We start from the raw sequence: 6,975 nt of genomic DNA on the forward strand, positions 1-6,975 counted from the left end.
TTTGTTTTGTTTGAATAAAATGGATCCTAGCATTCACTTTATGGGAGAGAGACACGCTCCGCTGTAGCATATGGACAAATATGTCCTTAGGTTCTACTCATAGTATTCATGTGCGAAGTTTCTTCTTCGTTAAATTGTTATATGGTTGGAATTGGAAAATGATACATGTAGTAAAATGCTATAATGTCTTGGATAATTTGATACTTGGCAATTGTTGTGCTCATGTTTAAGCTCTTGCATCATATACTTTGCACCCATTAATGAAGAAACACTTAGAGCTTGTTAATTTGGTTTGCATATTTGGTTTCTCTAGAGTCTAGATAACATCTAGTATTGAGTTTTGAACAACAAGGAAGACGGTATGGAGTCCTATAATGTTTACCATATGTCTTTTATGTGAGTTTTGCTGTACTGTTCATCCTTGTGTTTGTTTCAAATAGCCTTGCTAGCCTAAACCTTGTATCGAGAGGGAATACTTCTCATGCATCCCAAATACTTGAGCCAACCACTATGCCATTTGTGTCCACCATACCTACCTACTACATGGTATTTATCCGCCATTCCAAAGTAAATTGCTTGAGTGCTACCTTTAAAATTCCATCATTCACCTTTGCAATATATAGCTCATGGGACAAATAGCTTAAAAACTATTGTAGTATTTGAATATGTACTTATGCACTTTATCTCTTATTAAGTTGCTTGTTGAGCGATAACCATGTTTACGGGGACGCCATCAACTATTCTTTGTTGGATATCATGTGAGTTGCTATGCATGTCCGTCTTGTCTGAAGCAAGAGAGATCTACCACCTTCATGGTTGGAGCATGCATATTGTTAGAGAAGAACTTTGGGCCGCTAACTAAAGCCATGATTCATGGTGGAAGTTTCAGTTTTGGACACACATATCCTCAATCTCATATGAGAATAATAATTGTTGCCACATGCTTATGCATTAAAGAGGAGTCCATTATCTGTTGTCCATGTTGTCCCGGTATGGATGTCTAAGTTGAGAATAATCAAAAGCGAGAAATCCAAAATGCGAGCTTTCTCCTTAGACCTTTGTACGAAGCGGCATGGAGGTACCCCATTGTGACACTTGGTCAAAACATGTGCATTGCAAAGATCCGGTAGTCCAAGTTAATTAGGACAAGGTGCGGGCACTATTAGTATACTATGCATGAGACTTGCAACTTGTAAGATATAATGTACATAACTCATATGCTTTATTACTACCGTTGACAAAATTGTTTCATGTTTTCAAAATAAAAGCTCTAGCACAAATATAGCAATCGATGCTTTCCTCTTTGAAGGACCATTCTCTTTACTTTTATGTTGAGTCGATTCACCTATCTCTCTCCACCTCAAGAAGCAAACACTTGTGTGAACTGTGCATTGATTCCTACATACTTGCATATTGTACTTGTTATATTACTCTATGTTGACTATTATCCATGAGATATACATGTTACAAGTTGAAAGCAACCGCTGAAACTTAATCTTCCTTTGTGTTGCTTCAATACCTTTACTTTGATTTATTGCTTTATGAGTTAACTCTTATGCAAGACTTATTAATACTTGTCTTGAAGTACTATTCATGAAAAGTCTTTGCTATATGATTCACTTGTTTACTCATGTCATTACCATTGTTTTGATCGCTGCATCCACTACATATGTTTACAAATAGTATGATCAAGGTTATGATGGCATATCACTTCGAAATTATCTTTGTTATCGTTTTACCCGCTCGGGACGAGCGGAACTAAGCTTGGGGATGCTGATACGTCTCCGACGTATCGATAATTTCTTATGTTCTATGCCATATTATTGATGATACCTACATGTTTTATGCACACTTTATGTCATATTCGTGCATTTTCCGGAACTAACCTATTAACAAGATGCCGAAGTGCCGGTTCTCGTTTTCTCGCTGTTTTTGGTTTCGAAATCCTAGTAACGAAATATTCTCGGAATTGGACGAAACAAAGACCCAGGGGCCTATTTTTCCACGGAGCTTCCAGATCGACCGAAGAACACACGAAGTGGGGCCACGAGGTGGCGACACCACATGGCGGCGCGGCCCGTGGGGGCCCGCGCCGCCCTATGGCATGGCCCCCTCGTCCGGCCCCGACTCGCTCTTCCGCCTACTTAAAGCCTCCGTCGCGAAACCCCGAGGCGAAAAACCACGATACGGAAAACCTTATCGAGACGCCGCCGCCGCCGATCCCATCTCGGGGGATTCCGGAGATCTCCTCCGGCACCCTGCCGGGAGAGGGGATTCATCTCCCGGAGGACTCTACACCGCCATGGTCGCCTCCGGAGTGATGAGTGAGTAGTTCACCCCCGGACTATGGGTCCATAGCAGTAGCTAGATGGTTGTCTTCTCCTCATTGTGCTTCATTGTTGGATCTTGTGAGCTGCCTAACATGATCAAGATCATCTATCCGTAATTCTATATGTTGTGTTTGTCGGGATCCGATGGATAGAGAATACCATGTCATGTTAATTATCAAGTTATTACATATGTGTTGTTTATGATCTTGCATGCTCTCCGTTACTAGTAGAGGCTCTGGCCAAGTTTTTACTTTTAACTCCAAGAGGGAGTACTTATGCTCGATAGTGGGTTCATGCCTCGCATTGACACTGGGACAGGTGATGAAAGTTCTAAGGTTGTGTTGTGCTTGTTGCCACTAGGGATAAAACATTGGCGCTATGTCCGAGGATGTAGTTGTTGATTACATTACGCACCATACTTAATGCAATTGTCCGTTGCTTTGCAACTTAATACTCGGAGGGGTTCGGATGATAACCCGAAGGTGGACTTTTTAGGCATAGATGCAGTTGGATGGCGGTCTATGTACTTTGTCGTAATGCCCAATTAAATCTCACTATACTTATCATGTCATGTATGTGCATTGTTATGCCCTCTCTATTTGTCAATTGCCCGACCGTAATTTGTTCACCCAACATGCTTTTATCTTATGGGAGAGACACCTCTAGTGAATCGTGGACCCCGGTCCATTCTTTAATACCGAAATACAAATCTGTCGCAATACTTGTTTTTACCGTTTTCTCTGCAAACAATCATCTTCCACACAATACGGTTAATCCTTTGTTACAGCAAGCCAGGTGAGATTGACAACCTCACTCGTTTTGTTGGGGCAAAGTACTTTGGTTGTGTTGTGCGGGTTCCACGTTGGCGCCGGAATCTCCGGTGTTGCGCCGCACTACATCCCGCCGCCATCAACCTTCAACGTGCTTCTTGACTCCTACTCGGTTCGATTAAACCTTGGTTTCTAACCGAGGGAAACTTGCCGCCGTGCGCATCACACCTTCCTCTTGGGGTTCCCAACGGACGTGTCAACTACACGCATCGCGCGGCACTCGCCGCCCCCTCCAAACCGAGCATCGCCGGGCCGGCCGGCTGCTCGCCACCACTGTCGAGCCGGCATTGCCGGTTGGGCCGGCACTGCCGCCCTTACCGCCCCGGCACTGTCGGTATAGCTGTGCCAGATCTCTTTTAGCCTCCTCTCTTGTATCTTGAACACTTCTTTCACCATGCTTTGATTATCATGTTTTGCTTTGTTTTAGTGTACCTTATCATATGCTATTCCTACCCTTTGCTCTCACAGGTGCAGGTGGTTCTCATCACTCTAGCTCGGGCAAAAGGGGGATACCTAGTGACTTTGAAGCCGAAATTCTACCTATGAAGAAGTCATCTCGTCGGGAGAGGAATTCCGCTCCGGCTGAACCTCGAGCTAACCTCATCCGGAGGTTGAGAGGCATGCCCATTGGGAAGTGGCCGAGATAATGAGTATGCTCGGCTGCGTCGGACCAACATCTATACCTCTCCCAAGGCCACCAATTGCTCGCGCCGTTACCGGACTAAGTATCAAGAGAAGACTTTTGATGATCTCTATGCAAATGCCACCTATAAAGTTGCTCCTATGCATCACATCAACTTTGCTCACATGGATAGACACGCCAACTACTTTGCTGAAGCTCGAGATATTTGTGAGCAGTTTGGTATTTTTCCTTTTATGAAGTTTCAACATCCTTACTGTGTAGAGGTGATTGGGCAATTCTTTGCCACAGTTTATGTTGACAATGATGATGCCAAGACTATGACTTGGATGACAGAAGGTCGCATGTTGCATGGCACTTGGGACCAATTTGCAGCTTGTCTTGGTTATCCGGTGCTCACTGGCAATGAAGATGGATACTTTAGAGCCCACAACACTCCCAAGCCCGTTGAGAAGGCTCTCCTTGCTGATCTTTATCTTGAAGGAGAAGTGGTATATGGTTCTCGGAAATTCCTCCGTCCGGTGTATGACATCCTTCTCCGCATTTACTGAGAGGTCCTTAATCCCAAGGTTGGCTGCGTTGATCGGATCTATGGATACCTTGGGAACTTGTTGCTTCTTTCTCACCAAGCACCGTGACACTGGTATGCAGCTTGATGTGATGGACTTTCTGTGGAATGAGTTTTGGGCTTGCATAATAGCTCGCAAGGCCCCTGTTTTTGCTCCCTACTTCATGTTCTTCATATGCTCTCGTTGGGACAATGCTGGATATGGCAAACTCACTGATGAGGTTAATCTTCTACCTCACAAGGCCAAGGATCTCAAGGTCAAGAATCATACTAATCCTCCTCGTCTTCCCAATGATGAGGAGTCTGCCCAAGAAGACTCTGATATGGAGTATGCTCCCCCTGCTGACAATGGTTGGGTTGCTCGTATAGAGGCCAAGTTGGCCAAGATGTTCTGCCTCAAGACTGACATCAACAGGCGTCAGTATCAAGCTCACAGGGAGCGGAAAATGGACAGGAGGAACACAAAGCTCATCATGCGCAAGTTGGATATTCCTGTTGAGAGTGGATCTGAGGAGGTCATAACTCCTGAAGAAGAATGGCTCTCTAAGCATGGCAATGTGGCTGAATTTGAACAGCTTGGTCTTCCCGGTCCTTCTCGCCGTCGGCGCCCCCCTAGTGATGATGTTGAGCCCGCCGAGTCTGATGATGATGAAGATACGGAGGAATCCTCCGAGGATGATTGAGTTTTCATGGGACGATGTAGCATCGCTTCTTTTCTCCTTTTGGTGTCTTGATGCCAAAGGGGGAGAAGAAGGTCTAGTAGGACTTGCACGGGATTTGCTAGGGTTTGAGGGCACAAGCATTTGCTTTTTATCATTCCGTTAAAGCTTGTGTCCTTCGTTTACCGTCTATGTTTATGTTGAACCTTATCTTGTGTTTTATGTGCTCTATGTGTGGTGAGCAAGACCTCTTAGTGAGTGAACTATTGCTATGGTCTTCGGTATTCTATATGGTTGAGAGTATTGTTATGAATTGGTATGACCATCTTATATCTCATATTGTCTATGGACTCATCTACTTGATATGGTCATGGGGTTCTTGTTCATGAATTTGAGACGAGACTATTGTCTTGTATTGTTGAGGATGTCAGTATGCAAGGGTATGATCTTAACATCTCAACTTTTATCTTTGTCCATACATTATCTATCTTATACATATTATGAGCATTGTGCTTTCTACCTTGAAAGTTGGAGTTGCTCCATACCTAATGTGTGCATCTTTTGTTCTTGCATAAATTTCTCGCATGCACACATCTAGGGGGAGTTTCTTTCTTATATCAAGCACGATGATGTTCTTGCCCTATTCTTTGCAAAATCCCGGTATTGTCATCAAACGCCAAAAAGGGGGAGATTGAAAGAACATTTCATGATCTCTAAGTTTTGTGTGTTTGTTAACAACACCGGTGACAATTTAACCGTGTGCTAAGTGGTTTACAGTTATGGAAAAGATACCACGGAAAATCTCGACCCACTCAAAAAGGAAGAAAAGAAAAGAAGAAGAAGCTGGAATGCACGGTGGCCGGCACGCTGCCGTCAACTCCGGCCGGCACTACCGGTGTGTACACCACGGCACTCGCCGGCGTTTCGGCCCGGCACCGCCGTCCGGCACCGTCGATCTTCGGCTGCAGTGAAATGGCCGGCACCGCCGGCGTCTCAAGGCCGGCACTACCGACGTTTCACCTCCAACGGGCGAGAAAGTAGGTGGGGTATAAAACCCCCCTTCACCTACCTTGGAAGCTTGCTCAAACCCTAAGATCTTCATCCTCCATTGCTCGAGCCACCAAGAACACCAAAATAGCCAGATCTCCTCCCTCAACCACCCAAATCACTTGTGCTTTGGAGAATCGAAGGAGAAGACCCCGATCTACATCCTCACCGAAGCGTTTCTCATTTCCCCCTCTTATGCTTGAGTGTCCCCTTGCTAGTGTTCCTCTTTGGATCCCTAGTTGTTGTTGTTGTTGATGTATGCTTGTTGATTTGTTGTGTTGTTACAAATTTGGGAGCCTCCAATTTGGTTGTGGATGTGTGCCCCAAGAACTTTGTAAAGGCCCGGTTTCCGCCTCGAGGAAATCCCTTAGTGGAAGTGGGCTAGGCCTTCGTGGCTTTGCTCACAGGAGACCCGAGTGAATCCTTCGTGGTTGTTGGTTTGGCTTGCGTAGCAACCACACTCCTCCAAACGTAGACGTACCTTCTTGCAAAGGAAGGGAACTACGGGAATCATCTCCGTGTCATCACGTGCTCCACTCTCGGTTACCTCTATCCCACTCTATCTCCTATTGCGTAGCTATACCTTGCTTAGTTGATATCCTTGTCATATAGGTAAATCCACTTAGTTGCATATCTAGAGAATTTACCTTTCGTGTCAAGCCTAAATTGAAAAAGAACTAAAAATTGGTTAGCACCTATTCACCCCCCTCTAGGTGCGGCATACGATCCTTTCAGCAGCTAGCCAGTGTAGTCGCGGGGATAGGGACTGGTTGCGACTTTGGCCGCAGGGCGCAGAGCTTCTCCGTGCTGCTAGAACTGCTGCAGTGGCGGCAGGGTAGGAAGAGAGGCACGCGAGGTGGCTAAGATGCATTGTACCGGTCGACATCTGGGAGCCATGTTG

The sequence above is a fragment of the Lolium rigidum genome, chromosome 4 (genome assembly GCF_022539505.1).
Source record: "Lolium rigidum isolate FL_2022 chromosome 4, APGP_CSIRO_Lrig_0.1, whole genome shotgun sequence".
NCBI lineage: Eukaryota > Viridiplantae > Streptophyta > Magnoliopsida > Poales > Poaceae > Lolium > Lolium rigidum.